The sequence below is a fragment of the Coturnix japonica genome, chromosome 4, assembly GCF_001577835.2.
Source record: "Coturnix japonica isolate 7356 chromosome 4, Coturnix japonica 2.1, whole genome shotgun sequence".
Taxonomy (NCBI): Eukaryota; Metazoa; Chordata; class Aves; order Galliformes; family Phasianidae; genus Coturnix; species Coturnix japonica.
In genome coordinates this window covers 73,180,736-73,206,137 of record NC_029519.1, presented here as the reverse complement: position 1 = coordinate 73,206,137, position 25,402 = coordinate 73,180,736, and the positions used below count along the sequence as shown (strand labels likewise).

The 25,402-nt window shown below is 40.8% G+C and overlaps 1 protein-coding gene across 6 annotated transcripts in view; it reads left to right on the top strand.

Annotated features, from left to right (window-relative positions):
• The first annotated feature begins 5,866 nt into the window (after window positions 1-5,866).
• AFAP1 (actin filament associated protein 1) overlaps window positions 5,867-25,402 on the top strand; it is a 107,805-nt gene continuing 88,269 nt past the window's right edge. For 5 of the 6 annotated variants that reach the window (XM_015862718.2, XM_015862717.2, XM_015862716.2 and 2 more), the window contains exon 1: window positions 5,867-5,984. The gene's annotated coding sequence lies outside the window, so the exon portion shown is untranslated. Of the gene's footprint in view, window positions 5,985-23,790; window positions 23,880-25,402 lie in introns of all 6 variants that reach the window. The other variant, XM_015862713.2, reaches the window with a different exon arrangement.

Here is a 25,402-nt window from a genome sequence, read left to right as displayed (position 1 = left end):
ATGATGTATTTAACATTTGTTAGAAGAAATCTGGATATCCTTGATTTCTTTTCCTGAATCTTGTCAAATTTGTGTCCAGAATGATTTGTTGTTGATCTGTCTTCCCCACTTGCTCTGATGAATGCCTTGATTGCATCTTCTAACTCATCTCTCTGCTAAGAAGTATAATATTTTCCACCTCTTTGAGATGAAAATCGTCTTGTGTCGCTGCTTATTATTCTGCAAGCTCCTCTCTCTGTACCTTGAAGCAGGAAGTGGGCTGACACAGAGTAAAGGGATTACAGTGTTTTACATTCAACGTGGTATGTTGAATATTCTATTATTTATTTATTTGTTTGTTTTTAACAAGGGAAGAAGAATGATAAGAATGGCTTTGTCTCTTTACTACAAACTTGCATTATTCTGAAACTCCGTCTGAACTAACCACATTATTGCAAACCTATTTACCTAAGAAGATTTAGGTTGTATGTTAGGGGAAAGTTCTTTACTAGGAGAGTGGTTAGGTCCTGGAACAGGCTGCCCAATGAGGTTGTGGATGCCCCGTCCTTGGAGGTGTTCAAGACCAGGTTGGACGGGGCCCTGGGCAACCTGATCTAGTAAAGGCGTATGTTTGGTGGCCCTGCCAGGCAGGGGGGTTGGAACTACATGATCCTTGAGGTCCCTTCCAACCCGGGTCATTCTGTGATTCTGTGATTCTGTGATATGCTTCTGAACTCCAAGAGTTTATTTTTTTCTACAACTATTCTCATGTTTCTTTATTAACTGATAATTAAATAGATAACAGGATAGATAGTAAATCAATCAAGCTAATGGTCTTTCTGAGTTTCCTTACAGTTGTCTGGCCTGAGATAATTTAGTTGGGGAACTGGGTTAATGCTCTTCTTGTCAGCTGATAATTTTGCTAGTTGTGGCTTAAAAGAAAGTCTCTCAGGGGCATGGACAATTTGGGCAGCCCTGTTTTGCCAGAATAATAATAGGAATTTTTCACTTCCCAGCTAGGTTTTAATAGATGGCAGTGCCTGCAGCACTGCGTGAGGCACGACATGAGACACAAACAACATCAAATGCTTCAAATTTAATTCTTTCACAATCATTTCTTCAGTGTAATAACTAGTCACTTGAAGAGTGCAATAAAAATAACAACAATCTGAGGCTACTGAAAATATTTTATTTCATCCTCGATGGCACAAAAGAGAATATAAATATGCAGTAGAAGCTGAAAGAGATTTTTTCCTGAGCAGGAGCTGGAATGAAAGGGTTCTGCAAAGGAACCCATGGTCATTAGCAGGACTGTGAGGAGCTGAATTTCAACCCAGATACCTCCATAATTTGTGTTTCTGAATATGTTCTATATAAATATAGGTAAATGACTACATACTCTCACATTTACTCACATTTATCCTACTCACAGGACAATTCAAATTAGTATTCCTACTCTAACAATCATCAGTCTGGCAATACCTATTCTGGAATTAGAAGTATTTATGATAATTTTCTCATATCCCTTCTTGTTTGCTTAAAAAACTAAAGACAAAATATCTACTGTAAGAAAATGCATTAGAAGTAGTAATTTGCCATAGTTTTCTAGGCATGGTGATTATGGGCTGGGCTAGATGATCTTAGTGGTCTTTCCAACCTTAATGATTCTATGAGTCTAAGAAATGAAGAGAACTACTACTTGTAACACAAACCTTACAAAGATGCCAACTCTACAACATTGCATCTTGATTTCCAAACATTGTACAGAAGGCAAACATTAGAGTAGCTTGTTTACAGACAGAAAGAAGGTCTTTTTTTCTTTCAGAAACTTTCAGAAATTCATTACCTTAAATTGAAGAATTTGAGCAAGTTTTTATAGCATAAAAGCTTTATAACGTATGGCTTTGTTACTTCTGCAAGGATCAGTAAAAGAAAACCTGGCCAGGATTTACTGAAGGAATAAGAAAACTACTGATGTTAACAAACAAACAAATAAACAAACAAAAGACATTGCAGCCAGTCAGCTCCGGAGCAAATAACTTTTCCATTGCTTACATGAGAGTGTGAAGAGCCAGTGTGGTAAAACACAGTGGGTTTAGTTGAATTGTTGGGAACATCAACAGGATTGCCCAGGCATGATTTTGACAGATTGTAAGTGTAAGAACTGTCTGTTCCCTGATCTTGATGATAAAGGTGAAGAGGGGAATGTGTTGTTCAACAGTGCAGGGGACAGGAGAAGAGGCAGGGAAGGGCTGAGCTTCCATTTTCAACACCATTCTTGAGTTCAAAGACAGCAGAAACAAGAACGCAAAGATTACAAGAAAACTTGCCCTACTGTGTTCAGCTCTAATGTAAAACATAAAAATAATGAGAGTAGGGTTAAACAAACAAACAAAACACTGATAACCTATGTTTGCACTGCAGAGATTTGAAGCTACTTTTCAGTGACACTAGGAGTTTAATGGGCAAAGAATAAAAGGATTTAGTGTAGCATTTTAAAAATGTCAAGTGTTAAATGCTAAGCCCACCAAAATCAGTGAAAGTCTGATGTGCACAGGACTGCAAAGGTCAGGTTATACAGAGCTTTTTTAAAAGCTGGAATCAACAGGGGGCTTATTTTCAATGGGGAGTAACCACTTCTGGGTATACATGCAGATTCTAGAAAGAGTATATGAGAGAGAGTATATGAGACTCTAGAAAGAGAAAATCACAGTTTCGAGGTGACAGAGGATGAATTTTGTTCTAAAAAGCCATATCTTTTCAGTGTGTTGCGTGGGGCAGGGGGGCCATTGGGTGAAGGGCCATTGTAGTTGTAGGCTTCGTAAGTCTATTTGGGGAAGAAAAAGAAATGAAGCAGATGATTGGCTGTGTTGACTACCTTTCTGGTACCCAAGATACAGGATTGTTTCTTACAGCTCTGATTTCATCTTAAGGTACTGACAAAACCATGCTCTTCTTGAGGCTATCAAACAAACTTACTGAAAAGTATTGAGCAGACTTTTGGGGAATGCCAGTCATCACTTTCATCCTTCAATAGCTTCTATGGAATGGTTTATTTCACCGGGACATCGCTGAAGTTTTGAGGCCTCTTATACTTCTAAGTTGTCTGATATGGACTCAGTCCAAGGCATATTTGAGGGGGAACTGTGTATCTTTAAAAACTGACCCATGCTTCTAAATGCTTAAAATGCTGTTTTCCTGGCTTTTTACGTTATTTAAGTGAGCCAAAGCCAAACTACTTGGAGTTTCCTACAAGACATAAATCTCTACAAGTGGTAGGGGATTTCTTTTATCATGCCTGTGCTTCTCCTATTTCATCCAATGTTGATTATCTGAGAGGAAAAAAATCTTCAAACATGCCCAATAACTCTCCTAAAGATAATAAATAAGGTCTTTCATTGTGACAACTTTCTTCCTTCAGCAGTCTGGGGACAGCTGAAGTTCTGTTCTTGTAAACAGCTATACTTAGATATTTTACTGACTGGAGTATTCTAATTATTTCCTTCCTTCTTTCTTTTTTTCTCACTGGTATTGTTGTTTATTTGTTATTCGTTATGATTATATTCTTTGTGATAACCCATGTTAAAAAGATTACAAGGACATGCCTGTGACTAGGCTTCATTAAGTAATGTATAAGATGGCAGTGCCTGTTTCTACAGTAACAAAGTAACCCTTGATGGAGCAGAAAATTAGGGTGAATTACTGAGAACAAAGACAGCATTTGGAACATTACATGGATGTCTGTTATGACCTGTAACTTGTTGGTTTTGAAATATAAAACTAGAAGGCACTTTTTCAGACATGAGGGATGTCTGTTTCAAACTGGGAGATTTGCACACATTTACCCTGTAGAACTTTGTGGTAGAAGATGATTAGTTTAAGAAGTTTATTGGGTGCAATGTATGACGTACAGTTACTGTGAACCACAGGTTTCCTATTTATAGAGTAACTCAGTTTCCATGCAAGAAACTCCGCAGTAATCAATTGATTTATTTCAATCATGTTGTGTTCAATGTGAGTTATACGCTGTTCCTTTTAATTGCATAAAATAGATCTTGTGTTTAAATAGTGTCATTAATGACTCATAGGTAAGAAATTCAGTGAATCTCTAAGGTCTATTTAGCAGCTCACAGAATGACATAGACAGACTCAGATTTGGGGGAAAAGTGTCACTTTAAAATGCTTTATTGTGGAAAGTGAGAATGCAAATAAGACAAAGTTATTTGGAGCCCTTCGACTTTAAGGGGAGTTTTCCTCTGGAAGGAATCATTTTGCTGCCTGGTGCTCATCTCTGTGGCACACATTCCCTTCTTTTGTCCCTATGGAGTAAATCCCAGAAGACTAGAAGTACTCACCAGTTTCACCAGCAGCCTGAGAACCAGCACCTCACTATCTCATTGGTATGGGGCATAACATGCTTCTTTTCCTATCTTCCTTGATATTAATTCTCAGCTATGTTGTAATAGAGCTTTTAAGTCTGTAGAGGGGTCACACGACTTATGCACAGGCTATGCATGGAAATATTACTTAATGTAATGTAAGCACTAAAACACATCAATCCAGAAGCAGAAATGCCAGCACATCCTAGAAGTGCTTGCTGCAAACATATGAATCAGTGGCACTGTGCACGGATTACACTGTATGTGCCAGAGCAGCCAAGAGCTACTCTGAATTTTCCATCAAAATCTTTTGGGCTGCTGCTACTAGCTATCATGTTTTACACGTCCTGATACCAATCAAGTAGCTCAACAATAGCTGAAAGCAGTTGAACTGTGAAGAAGAGGTGTTATGGTTTAATTTTTCAAGGCCAACTAAGCCATTTAATATTGCCAGAAAAATGACTGCTTCTGTGTGCTCCAAAGCCCTTCCTGCCAGCTCATAGTGTAATGAAAAAAGCATAATGAAAACAAGCAGATAGCAGCATGCTGCTGCTGGAAGAGCTCACCCAGTCATTCCCTGCCCATACCCAAAGGCAAGAAAGAAAACAGACAGAGGTGAGATTTGGTCTCAGTATGTTTTCTGGACTAGACTGGATTGTGAATTTAGCACTCCAGTTTTAGGCTACAGAGCTCATGCTGATACTGCAACATAAATACATAATGAATTTTTCCTGATTTAGACTACTACTTGGGATACCACCCTATTGCAGTGAATGAGGATGATAGGAAAGAAGACCACAGAACATTTGGCAGGATCACTTAGAAATTTATTCACCAAATTTAAAGCCTCTTAAGGAGCTGTGCACTCTGAGATGTACAAAATAAGCTACAAGCTCAAACAGAAGGATGTACTTGCATGTAGCATGTTCCACAACGCTCATTACAAGAGAACATTTGTATATCCAACTGTTACAGAGAGGCAAAGTAAAACATGTTGTTACGCCTAGTGGGATTGAAGATGAAAAAATTAAAGCTTTTTCTTTTTCAGCATCCCTCTGTAGCCTTATGTTTCCAGTTTCTTTATGGAAAGAGAAGATGATAAAAATATGAACTTGTCGAAGCTGGAATGCAATTATCCACCTTGTGCAAGAGTTGCACTGGACCTGCCTGCAACACTACTAAATGCTGAAGCCTGCTTTCAGCTCCCCAAGGAAACTTGAAATATAAACTTTAATCAATATAATGCCTATGATTTACATCTGGCTTATGTCAAGCTAAGCTTAGAATCATAGAATCATTAAGATTGGAAAAGGCCTCTAAGATCATCTAGTCCAATCATCTGCCTATCACCAATACTGCCCACAAAACCATGGCCATAAGTACCACATCTACACACTTAAAACCTCCAGGGGCAGCGTCTCCATCACCTGCCCTGGAGCCACCACCCCGCCCCGCGCCCGGGGCCGCTTTGTCCCCGTAGGCTCCGCCCCGGCCCGGCCCGGCTCCGCCCCGGTCCGCCCCCTGCTCCTTGCGCGGCGCTGCCTGCGCGCTGCTGGCTGAGCTGCGCGGCTGTGCGCAGCTCCGGGTTTGCTTTGTGCCCGCGGTCGCGGCAGGACGGCCCCGCAGGTAGGAGGGCTGCGCCCGTTCTGTCCCGTCTCGTCTCGTTCCGGGTTAGCATCTCTCCGCCGAGCTCGGCGGGCGGTGAGGGAGGGAAAGGGTTAAGGTGAGACAAGGGATTTTTTTCTGTCGAGGTTCTGCTTGCTGGAAAGCATTCCAGCCCAGGGGAGGACAAACGGCACAAAGTCTCGGTCGGTTTCTTGGCCGGGAGGTGCACGTGGAAAATGCTGTGAGCGAGCCCTAGCATCCGGCGGCGGCTTCTCGCCGGGCCCCGCCTCGCCGCTCTGTGCCGTCCTTGCTGGGCTTCGGGAGACCGAAAACCCGGCGGAGATCCCCTGGAGGGAAACCCGGCGTCTGCGGTGCCGAAAGCGGCATCCCTTCCCGGGGGGAGGCAGCAGCCTGGCTGCTGGGAGAGCTGCCGCTTTGTACAGCTGAGAGTTTCGTGCTTTTCTGCCTTTTAGGGAGGGAAGAGGTGGTCTCTGTCTAGGCTTTACCATTTGAACTTGTTTCATCATAGCAGAGAGATTGCATCATGTTACAGTCCTGGATTCAGTAAGGGCAAAGGCAAAAAGAACCATCCTTCCAGATTTATCCCATTGGCTTCTCCATCTGACCCCCTCCTTTTTATTTCCTGTTTAACTGAAAGGTTAAAACTAAAAAGCAGTGTGTGATTGGTAGAAGGCTGCTCAGTTCACAGCGACGTATTTTGATTTCTTCCACTGAGAGGTTTTTTTTTTTTGGAAACTCAATTTTAACTTGGTCAGTTCTCGGTGTGGATCAGTGTGGTGGGAATACAGGAAACTTAGAAAAGATAGACTGTAGGAAAACAAGCAGTGGCAAAAGAGAGCTGGATAAACAGCTAAACAGATGTTGCTTTACATATGACAAGCTCTGGAGGAATTGAATGGATTCAGATGGGCATCCTCCAAAAGCACGGCATCCACGTGCCCAGAAACACGGAGCAGATGAATGAGTGCCCATGTCCCAGAGCCTAGGCAGGGCAGATGTCAGGAGCTGATGTTAAACTGATCTCCCCTATCGATGCTACACCAGTAGTTTGATGTACCTAACGCTGTGTTTGTGCCTGTTTATGTGTCAGACCTGTGCAAGGATTGACCTTTTCAGCGGAGGTCTGTCTATAATAGGTCTCAAAGCAAACAAGATCTGATTAAATGTTGTACAGCAATCCCGACCTTTCTCGCCTTGCAGTTCTTTTGTTCTTTGTGCAGTTCTTTGTTTTGTCCCGGAGGCTGAACTGTCACAGTGCAGCTCAGTTTGGTTCTCGGAGGTGTTTACCCCAAGTGTGGTATCACCCTTACAGGTGCTGTCACTCCTTGCTATGAGTGTTACAGGGCCACCCATTTCCTATAGGGAAATGGCGCTTTTATGGAGGGCTTCTCTGATTGCCCAGGAAGGGATAGGGGTGCAAGGAAGCAGCTTGGCAGCCAGATGGACCCATCCATCAACATGCTCCTATATGGGCACTCGGTGCCCTTCAGTCACCCTCATGCCTCCTGGTGGTCTCTACGGGAAGAGCTACTCCATTACTTTTGAACAATTCCTTTTTCCTTTTGGTACTGGGCTGGAACAGCACCGAATTCTGTGTTAGAGATGGGGAGAGAGCAGTGCTGCCTTTTTGGGGCTGTGGGGCACCAGATGAGGCTCAGAAGAATTTGATATGGATTCTGAAAGAAAAAAAAAAGCATTCTCAGTTTTCTTTGTGTGTCTGAACACACTGTGATCACAGTGACAAGGCTGCTCATAGAACAATGAGCAGACATCCCCTGCCTTCAGTGAAGCACAGAACTGCTCGGTGTTTCCCAGGAAATATGCTTGCTAAATTCCAAGTGTTGCACTTTGTTCCTGTCTCGCAGGTGGATCTGTAGATACAAGGATTGGAAAGGTCTCTGGGGTCGTAATTTCATACACGTGTGACTAATTGTGGTGTTCCTTTCAATGGTGCAAAAGGAACCTGCGGTAAGGTCAGAGCGGGGATTGTCTTGCCCAGCTGCTCACTGCAGACTTCCCCGAGACATTGCCTTGGGACAAAGAGCCGGTGTTTCCAGGCTGCTTTGTGCAATCTGGAGTCAGCCAATTTAATTTCCGCCCATTTTCAAAAGTTTCATATCTGATAGGTCTGTCAGTGAGAGCCCTGTTAATGGGGGCCCTGCTTGGTTAAGTGCTTTGTTCAAGGCTGGGCTCTTTGTGTGGTGTGGATGAGGCGAGAAGGAAGAATGGATGTGCTCTGTATTCATTTGCAAGAGATCTCTGTCTTGCATGTGGCATGCAAGGACTTTGCATCCAAACTCAGATACAGTTAACTCTGTATTATTGTGGTTTTACCCAGACTGAAGCTCTCTGTGTCAACTCTTGAAAAAATCATTCATCCCTTCTAGTTACACTATTCAGCTCTCTTTACATTTGCTGATGACATACAACTTGTAGTGATATGTGTCTCTTTGAGCTCCAGAGTACCCTTAACACAACACTGCCACAGTGAGCTAACAGTGATCTTATCTCTCTTAGAGCATCCCTAGGAGAGTACACTGAGCACATCTCTCTGCCATCACGTATTTTTGAGTTGACTGCTAATAGCTGTTTCTTTGGAGGACAGTTGTTGGTTATGCCTTTATTGTGCCAAAATCTTGACAAAATGCTGACTAAATATCTATCTTTCCATTAATAAGTGCCAGAATAGTGTGCTTGAGTGATTTCAGATTTAATCTGCAATCCAGCTGATGTCTCAAAGATAACATGTTTTTACCCCCACAAAGCACAGCGCTGTGTATGTGAGGTAATTGCCGCGAGTTGGACTGAATATATATTATTCATTAGAGGACTGTCATCGTATCATGTTTGTGAAATCCCCAAAGTCTCTTATCACTTTCCTAACCACTTCCAAACACTTATGGAAAACAAGATCTTGGTGTCCTTCTACATCATTGCCTGATGCTCTGTCTCGCTGAATTCAGTCTATGCTGGTAGCCACTTTCAGTGAGAGTGTTTGCTTCCTTCATCTCAAATAAAGAGACTTTGGGAAATTGGCTTACTTCTTGGATTCACGTTATCGGGGACAGCGCTCTTACACAGAGAATGTGTACTGTTATCTCAGTTATGCAGGGAAGCGAATAGCAGAAGCTCTTTAATATGCTTCTTTCCTGTTCAGCTACTGTTATGAACTGCTCTCCAGTGTATGAAGACTCAATATTTGGTTGCTGTGGGCGGATCTTTTTTCTCCATTCAAGCATGTTTTTCAAACATCTTTTTCAAGTATCTTTTTCAAACTTACCTGCTCCCTCATTGGTTGCATGTGCTTATGGCATTGCTGCTGTCCAAATGTGGAGCAGAAGATAAGGGAAGGGAAGGAAGGAATTCCCACATTATTAGCAATTAACAGGTCCAGATTTTATTTTGCTTCAGTGTTTCTTCCCAGGAGCAGCTGCAAATAGAGAACACAAGTGTGACCTTCACTGCAGCTCTGAGTGTAGCCATCAATCAGGTCTGGCAGGGGCTTTATTGCGTCTGTCAGAGGGGCTCGTAAGCCACATGCTGTCTGGTTTGGGGAGGGGGTGGGAACAAACAAACAAAGGGAACCACTGTTGGTTTTGCTTGAAATAAAACAAACACGAGTGAGCTTTTCCCATGTATGCCAGCACTGGAGACGGATTTCAGTTTTTACTATGAGCCATTGGTCTGATTAATAAAATAGGATTGGCAGTTGCACCATGCCTCAGCATCCCTAACATACCACTTAGAAAACAATGCATCCTCACCTGCAGTGAGTGCTCTCTGATTAGTCATGGGTGATAATTTTACCAAGGAATTAATACAATTAATTTTTTTTAGGTAGTTTGTGCACATAGGTGTTAGGAAAGGTTGGATATTAAGACAAATTTCTTAGAAAGAACGGTGAGATTCTTTCTCACAGGCTGTTCATGCAGGTTGTGGAGTCACTGTCCCTGGAGGTTTTCAAGGAATGAGTGGATGTAGCACAGAGGGACGTGGGCTAGTAGGTGGTCATAGGCATGGCTTGATGGTTGTTGGACTTGAGGATATTAGTGGTTTTTCCAACCTTGGTGATTCTGTTAGAGAAAGGATTTTCACACTTGTCTGAATCTTTGAGGGAAATGAGGCAGTTCTGTCAGATAGAGCAGTTCTGGGGCTTTGTGAGAACACGTGCACCTTCACAGGCTTTTCTAGGCTTGTGTTTGGAGGCAAGTTCACAATAAGCAAGCCCAGCTGATGATCTCAGCTGATGATCGCATCCCACTTTTAAGCATGTAAAGCATTATTCATACCATGTAAGTGCTTTGTATGTTTGCTTTGAGTTCATTTGTTTTTTGGGTTGTTATTGTCCCCTACCAGCCTCGATGTGCTTTTAGAGTTTCAATTTGCGTTCATAGATTATTTTTTTTTTTCACCGCTACAACAAATCTATGCCTTTTCCAAATTCCTTTGCTGTCTTTCTCATGCTAGATCTGGAAGTGCAGCTTTCTTGCCTTCTTTCTGAGGGCTCACACAGCACATAGAATCATAGATTCACAATGTTGGAAAGGACCTACAAGATCATCTAGTCCAACCATCCTCCCTTTAGCATACCTACAGAAATACCACTAAACCATATATCCTAGCTCCCTATCCAGACATCTCTTGAACACTGCCAGGGATGGCAACTCCACCACCTCCCTGGGCAGCCATTCCAGTGCCTGACCACTCTGAGAGAAAAAGTTCCTTCTTATGTCCAGTCTAAACCTCATCTGATACAACTTGTGGCCATTTCCTCGGGTCCTGTTTATTGCTTGGGAGAAGAGGCCAAGCCCCTCCTCATCACAGCCTCCCTTCAGGAAGTTGTGGAGTGCAATGAGGTCTCCCCTGAGCCTCCTCTTTTCCAGGCTAAACAATCCCAGCTCCTTGTGCCGCTCATCATAAGACTTGTGCTCCAGACCCCTCACAAGTTTTGTTGCCCTTCTCTGGACACATTCCAGGGCCTCAATGTCTTTCTTGTAGTGAGGAGCCCAAAACTGAACACAGTACTCGAGGTGCGACCTCACCAGAACTGAGCACAGAGGGATGATCACCTCTCTGCACCTCCTGGCCACACTATTTCTTATACAGGCCAGGATGCCATTGGCCTTCTTGGCCACCTGGGCTCACTGCCGGCTCATGTTCAGCCGAGCATCAACCAACACCCCCAGGTCCCTTTCCTCTTCACAGTCATCCAGCCATTCAGCCCCAAGCCTATAGTGCTGCATGGGGTTATTGTGGCCAAAAGTGGCAGTCTGTCACTTCATGCTTTGCTGCCAGTTAAATTGGAGGTCAGGAGCAATGGGAAAGGCAGCAGTGCTGGTGCGCAGCCCTAACTTACTTTTGAGCCTATGTTTGTGTGTATACAAATGGATGCATGTGGATTTTAAGAGAGCACGTATAGGTATAGGTGATATGAATTAAAGCTGACATTATCATAAGTATCTGAGGGAAATGGCTAATTATTAATAAATATTTAGTGTTGTTTCACTACCAGCTGACAGGTTGAGGCTCTGAACTGCAAACTGGTAATGTGGGATATTTGTATTATTTATTTTGCATTTTAACCAGCCAGTTCTTGGCAGAAGTTCCCGTTTTACCAGGTTTGGGCAAGGAAGCTTGAAATGCCATGAGAAATCTGTAACAGCAGGTGCAAAGAAAGCACTCAGAGAATGTGAAGCAGATCTAGGCACCAGGGGAAACTGAGCTGCAGAGGGGCCACTGTGATGTTGCTCCACCACAGGGCTTCGTATAGATCAGACCAAAAAAATTACACTGGTAGAAAGTAGAATTTATTTTTATAAGCAAAGTCTGTGTTGGGGAATAGAGTTAAATACTTACTGGGCATTGTTGCTGGCTGTAAAGAAAAAAGAAGAAAAAATACCTTTAAATATTAAACAAATAACCTCACCTTTAAATGTTTAGAATAAACCATTTTTTCAGCTCTTCTTGAAATACACTGTCAAAGAATGACCTTTGAAAAATGAAAAGATCTTTTGTGGTAAAAAACAATGGGGGTGAGGAGCTTCTGTGAATATCTGTAGTGGATCTCTTCTCCTTGCCCTGATCCCTCTACCTGCGCCATGTGCTTGCAATTAGGACCATGAAAAGCTGCAAATCCCCATGGACAGGGGCTGAAAGGTGCATGGTGGGTCCTTCAGGAAGAGCCAAGAGAACTGGAAGGAGGTAGAGGCTAGGTCAGGCCATGACATTTTGTTTTGAGCTAAACAGGAATGAAATCCGCCCTAAAGTGTCTTGGGGAAAATTCTGGATGGCGGCTGGTGTGAATAATGCTGAGTGCAGTTGGGTGGGACCCCACCTGGTTACAAAAACAGTTGTATTTCCAAGGTTAGTTAGTTCTGTTGGAATAAGAGGAACTATTAAACAAGAAAGGTCTCATTTGAAAGGAAAATCCCAATTGGAGACCTTAAAACAAAACAAAAATCTAAGTCTCCCACTTTAGAAATTAATCAAAACAGGCCCCCAGATATGCAAACAACTGAAATCACACAGCAAAACTCTCAGTTAAACAAAACAAATGTCCTCTGGGGAAAGGAAGAGCTGTTCCTTCTCTGGGAAAGTTTGTCTGTTCTTGTGGCTTCTGAACTTTTCATCTTCTCTGGGACTTTCTGTTGTGTTTGGTTCACTTTTTGCAGCTTCATGGTGTCCTGTGTCTTTCACTGGAGAAGAATTTATGCAAATGCTTAGCTTTAAGTCAGTGAATCATCTTTGATGTTGGTGAGATGAGTATGTTGGGCTGTGCTTGTGTTTACACTGCTCTGCAGCAAGGGAGCTCCAGCCAACACAAACCAGCTGGGTGGGTACATGGCAGCCTAGCATCAACCTTTCTGCCCCAAAATAGGCTGTCCCACTGACCTCCAGCCCTCTCCCTGAGCTGATTCTCGATCAGGCCTTATTCAGCAGGCCAAGGATGCAAAACTGAACGTTAACCTGACACAGGTTCGCATTTGTCTTTCAGTAACTGCTGTTACCATCTATCTGCTCTGACTGAGCCTCACAGCCACCCAGTGCAGCAATTTCCTTCATGTCCCTTTGGACGTTCTCCTTTATTATTGTTTACAAAGTGCTGAGGCTAGATTTTGCATATGTGGAATGACTTGTTGAGAGATGTCACCTCCCCAGTTCTCTCATTTTTCTTTCTTCTTGCGTATACTCTACTGTGCAACTTTTGAAAGGAATTTGAATGTAAAGATTAGCTACGCTGAAGATTTCCCTCTAAACAGTTACTCTCTGTGCAGCTTGAGGATGAATGCAGGTAGGTTTGCAAGGCCCATGCACTATCTTCCCCCAGACAGCTTAAATATTGGTTATACTGCAAGGAAAGCAGAAGCTGTCTTGTAAGGGTATCCTGGTTAGGGATTTTTAGAGGTTTGAGGGGTCTTCAGCCCTTCTTTTTTTGTGTCATAGTGATGCCATTTTAAGTACTGTGGGACTAGCTCTGCTGTACTTGCACTTTCTGGTTCTTGGTCAGCATATCTGAGGGCTCTGAGATCTGAGTGGAAACTCAGATTGCTCCAAAGTTTATTGTACTCCATGAGAGCAAAGGGTAAAATCAGTCTTTGAGACTTGGTGTCATTTGGGATAGGTTTCCTTACATACCATCCCTTATAAAAAAACAGCTGTTCTGAGGCTGTCATTCTGCCAGCTTGAAGGGAAAACAGCCAAACAAAGGAAAAATACCCTGCCAAATAGGGATCAGACCTTACTGTGGTTTGAGTGCACTTTAAGTAGTCTCCGTCTTTGCATTCACACTAGTTAAGTTCTTCTTTCCCTTCAGGGAGCTGACTTGGAGAGCAGTATTTATGATAGAGTTTGGCCCTCTCCCCCTACATCATTGTAGGGAAGGGCCACTTCCTCCTGTGGGCTAAGCACTCCTCTCTATGAGTCAATTTCTGGACAACCCAGAGCAAGATCTAATTGTAAACATCTGAAAACACAGATAGATGAAATCAAGGCACACAGCTTCACTGGGTGTGACCATGAAGCTGTTATGGACCAGGAGACCTCACCTGGGTGGTTTGGTGGCCAGGCTGGGCTTAGGACCAAAGCTGCCCACAGACAGCAGTACAGGAATGAGCACTTGCCCCTGAGGTACAGCTTGAGCCATATATATAGCCAAAGAATTATGTGCCTTTCTTGTGAGTTGTCATCAGTGACTTACAGAGCACTTTGTACCTACAGCAGCTCTTTATGTGTTAGTAGATCATAAAGCATTGGCAACTTTATGAGATGGGACAAGGAATGTGAACTGGCAGGGTACAGAGGAAGGAAAAGAGAGATGGGAGTGAGTGTTTACTTCTTGAAAGCTGGAAACAAATGTTTGTGAGTATTTTGGTATACTGCTCGTCTCTCATCAGCCCCACTAGTGACTCAACAGTCCTGAGATTTTGGTACAAAACCCTGATCCAACTGCATTTTAATAGAGTGCATAGGAGTATAAGAAGCATGTAGATATCCTACAGCATTTCTTCTGCTATAGTCACCTCTCTTTTGTGTTTTTATCTTAACTCCTGCAACTTGAATGAGTTTTGGAACATTTCTAAAAGCTGGGATAGGAAAGCATTTATTTACTTCTTAAATCTAGATGTTATACCCACACCACTGCACCACTTTTGAGCTGCAGTTGATAGAGGTTGGTTCACCTTGCCCTTCTGTCAAGAAGGAGCAAACATCTCATCTGCTCTTCTATGTGACCAGTGGCACATAATGCTGCAGAAGACTGCACTCTTCTATCGAGCCAGTTGTGAAGAGCCATGTGAGTTATCTCGTGGATGTGAGATGTGCTGGACCTCTGTGCACATACATACATGTGTTGTTTATTTTTTTATTGCATTCACTAGGATCAACTGCAGCCCTGCATTACTATCCCAGATCTTTTCCTTTCTCCATAACAGTCTGCCAAAGTAATCCTTCCCCTGTTCTGTTTTGCTGCACCCAGTACGGCAAAGCCAGAGAAGTATGCATACAATTCATGGAGGCTCTTACCGGCTACACGGGTGGTGGGACAAAGTGTGGCTCTGGGTATATCTCAGCACTTCACCATGGAGTCAGTAATGGACTGTGTGTTTCAGAAAGGTACAAAGTAATTGTGGGTAACCATGCATGTTTGATAACAGGGACCGAGAGAGTATGTGTAACTATGTGAAATCAGGCAAAACGTGTTACAAAAAGGCTTTTCCTTGGATTGGAGAAATCGTTATTACTGGCATAATTTTCCAAAATTGTAAATATTGGATATTTTCTGAGGTCAGCCTAAGAAAATGTTAAATTCCTTTTGTCATTGTTTCTTTATTAAAGTGAGAATTTCCTCACAGTGAGATTTTTGTCAAACTAGAAAATAATGAGGAAATAGATACTCTACATTCCCCAATGGAAGTTGTCCAAAGCAGAAGGGGAAAATGCCATTTCAGACTGTTAAGAGCAAAATGATAAAAGACATCTGCAAAAATAAATGTTCAGTGGTTAATGTTTTCTCATTTAAAGTGCATTTTCTTATGGAAATTTAAGCAATTATTTATACTGTAGTAAACCTAACACAGCATCTGGTAATTTATTCAGGTTTTAATTTAGAGTTATTAGCTGCAGGTTAATTCTTTTTTTTGCTTAAGAATAGCTTCCATGTCTACAATGAGCTCTGCTCTGAATCTAGAAAGTGAAATTTTTGTCATTGACTAATGAGCAGAGCATCAATGACTTATGACCCTGCAATAAGACTTCTGGAAAATCACTGGACTCCAGCAGGGAGCCCTTTGGAGTGTGATTTTTTTGTTGTCTGCTCCCATTATCTTCTTTTTCATTCAGCCCGTCTGCTTGCTACTAATAGCAAAGATTACTGGAGTCTGTGCTTTTGAGGATACCATTATTTTCCTTTTTTTTTTTTTTTTTTTTTTTTTTTTTCTTTTTTTATCTGATCACATCATAGAATTATGTCACTAAATAAAAATTCTGGCACTGGTAAGACAGTGTGTCCTCAATGATTAAAAGCTTCATCAGCATAAAATGTTGTGTTCTTTAATTTAAGAATCGGAGATCTACATCCCATCTGTTCTGAATCTGAAGGCTAAAAATTGGCATTATTAAGCTAGGTAAACAACTGTAAAATGTATATAAGCATTTGTAAAGGAAACTAATTTTGTGTTATCTGAGCTTCTTTATCTTCCTAGAGTTATTTTTCATATCCTACCATCCTCATATATTCATCAATTTTCAAACTCCTTCAAGGGAAGAACTACATATTGCATGAGATAAGAGACAAATAAGGTGTCTCCATTTTTTTTGCTGTATTATTATTGTAGGATTTTTACAGAGATACTTGCTAGGTCAGATTACAGTCGGTTTTCAGATTGAAAATTGGAACTTAGAAAGGAAAAGTTTAAAATGATTTATTGACTTTTACACATAACTCACTTTCAATTTTCAGCTTTTCAAATGATGACCTATTAGCGTGTACTCATTTAGGATACTCTACAATGTAAGTTGAGCTTGATCTAACAGCATTGTCCAAAGATGGATTTTGGAAATGAATGGTACTCTACACCACTTTGCATGATTCTCTACATAATTGTCTGTCACCCTGGTTTTTTGATTTTCTAATTTTTTTATTGCTTGCCTTCCCTTCCTCGGCATTTGATGGAGTACCTGCATCTGCTGTGAGAGGAGATTATGGAGACAGGATCCTGACAAATAGCTTTAGAAGATAAATGATGAGAAATTTCACCATTGTAAGAAATGAGACAGAGTTGATCCAGCATGCTGATTTCTCAGTCCCACAATAGAGTCTGGCCAGTGGGAATTTGCTTGGGTCTGATTTTTTTTTTTTATTTTTATTCTTCCAAAAGGCCAACAGGAGAAATTATGTAGATTTCATTTCACATTACCTTGAACCATTGTCCTTCAAGGACAGTATGTGACTTGACATACGCTGCAATCAGAAGCACCTATCTGCTGCCAAAGGCAAAATGAAACAGTGTGGATGTTGATCAAAGAATGATTTCAAATTTTCAAATAGTGCCAAAGAGGGTTATTTGTGAAATAAATGTGTCAGTGCATTCTTACACCAGACATAGAACAGTAGTAGTGCATACAGAAGAACAGCAATGGTATGTGTAACTGTTATTCACTGTACTGTGGGTTATGAAGCTGCATTGTTGCAGCTGAATTTATACTGATAAGTTAGAGCAAAGAAGTTGAGTACAGTGTAAGTTTCTGCTTATCCACAGGGCTTAACGAATGGCACATACATTTTCTCAAAAAGAATATGACAGAATCACAGTTGTAGGGGACTTCTACAGATAATTTAGTTCGACTTCTTGCTAAAGCAGCTTCCCCTATAGTAGGTTATGTGGGAAGGTGTTCAGGTGGGACTTGACTGTCTCCAAAGAAGGAGGCTCCACAACCTCTCTTGGCAGCCTGTTCCAGTGATCTGTTAACCTCATTGTAAAGAATTTCTTTCTCATGTTTGTATGGATCTTCCTATGTTCCAGGTTGTGCCCGTTGCCCCTTGATCTGGGCATCACCAAAAAGAGCTTACTGTTTACATTTGTATAAACATTTATTTGATCTGTCTTCTCTTCTTCTAAGCTGAACAGTCCCAGGTCTCTCAACCATTCCTCATAAGGGAGATACTTCAGGCCCCACATCATCTTTGCAGTCCTCTGCTGGACTCTCTCCTGTAATTTCCTGTAAGTTCAAGGGAACTGAGGAGCCCAGAACTGGACAGAGCACTCCAGTTGTGGCCTGACCAGGGCAGAGTATGGGGGAGGGTAATCTCTCTCACCCTGTTGGCCATGCTCTTTTTAATGCACCCTGGGATATCATTGGCCTTCTTGGCCACAAGAGCACACTGCTGGCTCATGGCCAACCTGCTGTCCACCCAGGTCCTTCAGTTTTCAGAGGCTGTTGAATTGGTTATTCTCGATAGTAAGGAGGCAGTAATGGGCTCCAAGTACTTTTTCCACCCTCCTTCCTTCTCTTGAGACAGCAGGATGAAATCTTTAATTTGTGCGCTAAATCTATTATGTTTTTGATGTATGAGTTTAAGGCAGGGAAAGACACTTGATGAGGCTGTGACAGGGGGATAACATGGAATTTGAAGTGAAATGAAAATGTATTTTCATAAATTAATGTATTTTCAAATCTTGAAGATTACAATTGGGAAATTTACTTCCTATCTGAGGATAAACTTCTAAGTTAGGATTCTACTATTGGTACATGATGTGCACTGATAAAACATTCACTAAACCAATCTGTATTGAAAAAAAGAAGAATGGAGTTCAGTTTCATCATCTGTTCATCACTCCTGCCTCTGTCTGGTGTCCATAGCTGCAGCCTGACGTGCATGATGAGTGAATCAGAGACCATGCAGTGAGATCCACTGTGAATCTCATCTTGAGAAAATGAACTCCCAGTGGGGCCAGGCATTCTGTAGTTCAGAAAACACAAGTCTAGATATTTCTCTCATTTATATTCCCTGTTAAACTGATTGAGCACAGGTAAAAGGTATATTAAGATATAAGTAATATTAACACTCTTAAATATGCGTGAGAAAAATATATATGGCTGTATTTAAACAACTTTCTAATCATATTTAAAGAGCTTTCTCATTACAATAAAGCTATTTTTTACTTTCTCTTTAGCAAACATTGTGTCAGAGTTTCAAATTAAATGGCTGTGTGAGTCAATAGGCACTTAACATTGGGATCCATTCTGCTGGACACGAGACATACTCATGTCTATAGCTGAGTCTGTTCCCTGTAGACTTCCTGTACAATCAATGGATAGAGATTTGCTTCTCTAGGATGCAATCAGATCTGTTCTGTTCCAGATGTCTATTTTAGGAAGGCTGAATTTCTCCATTGACTGGGCAGTGAGCCTAGGGCAAGTAGCTCAGATGCAGATGACTGCATTGTAAGTGTTGGCATTAAGTCAGAGGAATGTCATCTCTGAAGTTCGAATGGCCTTCCCCTCTACTTTCAGCCATATGAAGTGAGTAATTCTTCTAAACTCAAAGAGTGTATTCAGGAGATTTAAAACAAGATGATGGCTTTTTGGATTTGCACAGATAGGTAGCTTTTTTGTAATGGTCTTAATTTAGGTTTGTTTGGCACTTATAACTAAAAAGTTTGTCTTGACTTTTATGAGCAACTACTTAAATGCTTTGAAGGCTCATAGGAATAAATGAAAACATCATTGGAAAGACACTTGAAATGCAAAAATGATGACAGATTCCCAGAAAATGACTTTTATGAGAGAAAGTTCTTAGCTGTGCAGTTTTGAGAAAGGATGTATAAGTTTAGTTCTCAGTTTTACAAGAGATTTTCCATAATGGTCTCATATAAGATCGTTTGTATACCGAATGCTCGTTCATTCATCTGTGAGATTTTTATTTAGACTACTCAGTCAATTATTGAAGCTCAGTGCCTCACTAATTAAAATGTCTTGTATTGGGGTGACCAAGGTTCTCAGGATTAAATGGATCAAAAATAATGAGCTTTATTACCACTGTTTAGAGTTTATTTAAAAAAGAAAGGGAAAAATTGTTCTGTCAGATCACAGATAAATATTCCAAAGACAGAAGAGGTAAACAAAGAATCTCATTGTGTGTGTAGTGCCTTGGGAGTAATCTCTTGAAGATAACTATAGGGAAACTATATGAGGAGGAAGTTTTTCACTCAGAGGGTGGTGATGCACTGGAATGGGCTGTGGATGCCCTATCCCTGGAGGCATTCAAGGACAGGCTGGATGTGGCTCTGGGCAGCCTGACCTGGTGGTTGACTACCTTGCACGTAGCAGGGGGGTTGAAACTGGGTGATCATTGTGGTCCTTTTCAACCCAGGCTATTCAGTGATTCTGTGAAAATATAGCTAGAATTTGCTTGTGTCCTTAGAAAAAGCATTCATCAGGGGGCAGTGAATTCTAGCAAGTATATGGATTTAACCAGTAACATACTGATCAGCTAAACTTGCATCCTAGATCCTGTAATATCAAAGATTCCCAGTTTTTTAAAATCTAAGGAGAACTGGTGACTCAAATTTGTTATTAAAACATGTGGGTTTTTTATTGGCATACTACAGGTGTGGATAGAAGGTATAATTGTAGATACAGATAATGGAGAAATAAGGATTTGTCTAACAGAAATTCATGAGACATATTACGCTAAGCTTGTCTCTGTCAAGGCTGTTTGATGGGCAAGTTTTTATTTGCTTTAGTAATAAACACACTGCATATTTCATATTATATAATATATATATGTAATATATACATATATATAATATATATATATATGTAATATATACAATATTTTGTTCTCAGGCAGTTTAGCAAAGTAATAATTTCCATATAATTTATCAAGGAAATTTCCATGGAGCACAGTTCCTGTATACAATCTGTAACATGCAGCAGCATACAAATGACTCCAGTAGGAAATGAGCACCTATAAACCGTGAGACCCAGTCCAGCAACATCCTTTACATGAGTGGTTTAATTTAAGCTAATAGTAAAGTTCAGATACGTTAATATGTCTATTCGTGTGCCAAAATGTCAAATAACACTGCATACCAGAAGGATGGAGTGTGCCCTGTGGAGTTTCTTCATACTGGGGTGACCTTCACCCATAAGGCAGACAGTGCACGTAACCCTGTGCTGTTTCTTTTCCTGTTGACATTTGTTTACTAGGATCAGCACTTGTCTGACTTTCTGTTGTTGATGAAGTCTTAAAAATAGTTCAAAGCCTTAAAAATATTTTAAACCATCTTTTCTAAAGAGTGTAGTTCATCACTATTTCAGGCCGAGTAATTGCTATCTGGATACATCTTGCTTATGTTGCCTTTTGTGGCTGACCATCCCCATGTGATATCTTGTTCACTGTTGTTAAAAACATGATGATTGTTGCACTGTTTTAAATAAAAGATAAGTTGAATATTGTTAGGAGCTGGAAAAGCTGTGTGTTTGTTAAAGTGCTATTCTTAAATACATCACATTATTCACTCCAGTGTAGACCACCACATAGTTGCTGTTTAGTTTAAGCTTGTGAGTGTTTCTTTTTTGCAAGGGCTTATGACAGTCTGAACAGATTTTGTTAGCATGATCTATTAACCACAAAGACAAGACAAAGCTAAATGAGGGGGTCAAGCCTTAGTGGATGTTTCTGTTCTTTCCCTGAAACTGTATTCAGTTTTGGAACTGTAGCAAGTTGTTACCTATGTTGGTCAGAGGAGATCTGTTTAAGGATACTCAATGCTCCTTGATTGCTCGGGGAACTGCTGATATTTTTCAGAGATCAAGATCGTAGGTGCAGCAAAATGTAAAGAGAGGGGCAGGGGTTAAGAGTTTAAGTGCAAGGAACATCTTCTGGAGATGCCCTTCTTTTACTATTGACTTTGATTTGGAAGAAACTGGTTTGTAACTGCGTCCATGCAGTAAATAGATTTCACCACATTAGGATATTAACAAATACTACTATGAATAGGCTTTATTGAATTAATTTTAAGTTGTAACTAGTCTTCTTCCCTGGGAAGATAGTGAAGAGGTAAAGTGTATTGCCAGTGTGGTTCTGAAATAAAGCTGTATGTCATTCAACAATCCTAAGTCAAGCATGGGATGTTACATGTGAACTCAATTTTCTCCAATAAATAGCTTTATTAAATTCATATTAAAGTGTAGGAATGTGTATTTATTGCCAATTATTATTACAGTTTCTGTAGGATTTGAACAACACGACTGAACCCTACTTCTAGGAAAAAAAGAATGTAGAAGAAACTGTATTGCACTTAATTTCATCTTGAGGACAACAGTGTGAGGTTAAAATATATCAGGAATTATGTAAATCTCCTTGAAATGAAACTTGTGAAAATGTTTCCGCATTGTAACACTTGCTTATTTAATATCAGTCTCTTCAGTTTATTAATTGAGAAGCACAAAATAAAAGCAGAAAAAAGAAAGGGGATATACGTGGTATCCTAAAGCTTAATTATTTTTACATATTTAAGAAAACCTCTAATTATGTTTAATCTATTGACCTGAAGATAAGTATTGGAAGGGAAAATAAACAATGTCCCTCAAGTAAAACAAGAAATCTTAGACTGTTTAATTCTCATAGAGATGTTCAGAATTAACTTTGCATGCAAGTGTTCTTTGCATGGTTGCTTTGTAGCCTTTAAAAGCCCAGGGCTGCATTGTTATCAGAGCAGCTGATGCATTCCACAGAGATGCAGGATAACACTCGTGTTTGGTATACACAGCCCCAGGGAGGAGAAAGCTAAACGTGAGCCTTCTTGCTGCTATTGCTTTCATTTGAAAATAATTATAATATCTAGGCAATTGGTGACCTTGCCTCCAGTAATTTCAGCAGTTTGCAGTGCCTCGGTGTAATTCATGTATAAGGATGCATACACAAAAACTTTGCATGTCTTTTTAATCAATACCAATTTTTGCCTTCTAGTGTTTTGCTACAACAGAGTCAATGCAGCCTAAAATTTCTATCTCCAAGTCTTGTATGCTCCAAGAATTTGTGTATGTTTGCTTCCGTAGTCCTCTGCTGCATAATAAAAGCATCCTTATCCATGCTTACACACAGCTGCTGAGTTCAACATATAAACAAATAAAACCCCACAGGAATAAGATCAGTGCTTGAGAAGTGGTTCTCTGAGGACTTTGGGGTGAACTGCAGCCTTCCTGCCATATCCCAGAGTGCCTGGCTGATGAAATGGGGATGTTTTCTCCCACCGTTCGCATCCTGGTAGTTGTGTATCTACCCCCAACAACATGAAGATAGTCACGTATGTACAAACATATGCACATATATTTAGGAATAAACCATCTGTAGAGGTCCCTTCCAACATTAACCATTGTGTGATATCTGTACTGGAGGCTGTGGTTTCACTATAGTTTTAAATCTAAATGTAGGCTATGCCTAAAAGAGAGAACTCAAGTGTTCTTCCCACAGGCATGTGGCAAGCTGGGTCTCTGTCCTGGAAATGAGGGACCAGAGTGATCAGTCCCTCTCAGCAGGAGTCCAGCCATAGGTTAACATAAAGCTATTATAAAACCACAACTTGCTGGGAAGACAGAGAGTAGAAATAATCATCTTATTTGAAATACAAACATATTTGCACACTTCTACTCTTGCAGACTGTGCTGAGAGGCACATCTCAGTATCTCAGAAAGTTACTCTGTTTTCTCAGTGCAATAAAGGAGGCATTGGCAGCTGGTTTTATGCTTAAGATCTGGCGTGAGCTAAGAACTGAAAGAAGTGCAGCTAAGAAATAGTTAAGCTGAAAGCACCTGTACGTTTCTTGGAAATGAATGATCCACAAATTTTGAATTTAAATTCTCGGTAATGTTGTAATTACCCTTTTCCCACTTTTCTGACTATTATTTGGATAATGTTACACTTAAATTCTAAATAACTGCTCTCTCCTTGACAAGCATCAGACAGGTTCCTCCAGAAATTGATTTCTTCCTACTTAAACAGCACTCTGCATAATCAGATATAAATCATTAATGAGAAACACTTATTTTCTGTGAAAATGATATTGCATCATGAAGGTAAGGAGAAGAGGGTCTTAGGAAAAGGTCTGTTATTTGAAGTTTTGTGTAGGGTTCTTTATAGGTAAACTTTACTTGATTAAGAACTATGGCATACCCTTCATGACGATCTGGCATTAGTACTACCTATGCATGGCTAAACTACTTGTGGTGCACTGCTGAAGTGCTGCAGCATATAAATTCTGACCAGAGTTGGTAACCATTTGCATTAATGTGACTATTTCAGCCACAGTGGCTCATCTGTTGAAATAAGACCTGGTGCTGCTTCCAAGTGTGGGGAAGAGAGGGAATGGTATTCTTGACAGCTGTGCCAAGGTATGTTCAAGCCCTGAGAGATCCATGTTGTTCTTTTGATTGGAGCTGATTTTGAATGGCATGTAGAGTATCCCATCCTGTAAATATTCTTCTTCATTCTTCTCCTGCTAGAACCTCTGAACAATTCAGGACAGACTGAAAGGAGCCTGTGCTTATTATCTCCATGCCACAATTGGGCCTTGTGCTGTGTCCAGTTACTTGCAACCTACTAATTTATAATATTAGTAAATAAATGTTTCCGCTTCATAACCTTATTTATTATGAGTAGATAAGGTCAAATGGGCTGGGTATATATTGTCAGTTAATACTTCTGACAGATGCAGGCTGCTCCTCTGATTAAAATGATTAAACACTATCAGGAGGTAATAGATTATGCACTGTTCTTCCCAGCTCCCTGTGCTAACCCCATTACTCTTCAAACATTCCATAGGCAGAAGCATAGCAAGGATCCATGACAAAAGTCCAGACTCAATCTGTATCGTCTGTTTTACTGTACAACCCTATATCATTCCACCATTGTTCTTCTCATAAAAGTGACTTTTATAACATAGAGAAGTTAGCAGACCTCCAAAATCTCTAGTTTTTCAACAGTTTAAGTCAGTGGTTTCATTTTGTTTTGTTTTGTTACTCGTAGCAAAAATCAAACAGCTGTATGCTCTGTAAGATGTGATGGTCACATCTTGGCCAAGTGTGAAGAAGATCTTGTGTCATGCTATTGCCGAAAAGCCACACAAATGTTTTACTAAGAGTGTCATCTGGAAGAGTTGTGAAATGTTGTCCCTGCTCCAAACAACCCAGAGGAGGTCTCAGGAGGGGCAATGTGTAATATGGAGGGTGCCATATGTAGGGAGTAAAGTGGATGGATTTTAACAACAGGAATAGTCAGAGGCCTGGAAAATGCAACCTGTGAGAGACCAGCAATGGGATTTCAGATGTTTAGCTAAGAGAAAAATGAGGAGAGATGTGACACGATCTTCAAATATGTTAAAGCTGCTACAAAGGGAAAGGGAATGTGTTCCCCCTGTGTGTTGTGGATTGGACCAGAAAAATTGAGCTTAAACCACAGCAAAGGAGATTGATATCACATGTTAGAAACACAGTAACAGTGAGCGTTTGGACTAGATTTACAGTGGAGGCCAAAGGTTAGACAGACATCGATCAACAATGAGATGGGTATAGCTGAGCTCACCTTGGATGAGAATGGTGAACGAGATCACTCTTTCAATGTTTCATTTAGCTACATCCTTTGACTGAGCAAGAACTATTTATGTTGTGTGTGTTCCCATATTTTCCTAACCCTCTCCCACCCTGATTCTTCCTCTGTCTTGTAGTAATGTCTTTCCTCAGGCTAACACTTAGTGATGTTTTGAAAAGTAAACACTGTAAAGAACATTTTTCATGAGGATTGCTTGGTTTTCCTGTCTGCCCTCCTCTGACAATGACCTGACAGCTTCTGTTTCTCCTTGAGTAAGATGGTAATGCAGTACTGGGCAGAAACTGGAGCTGGTGTCCACTTATTTCAG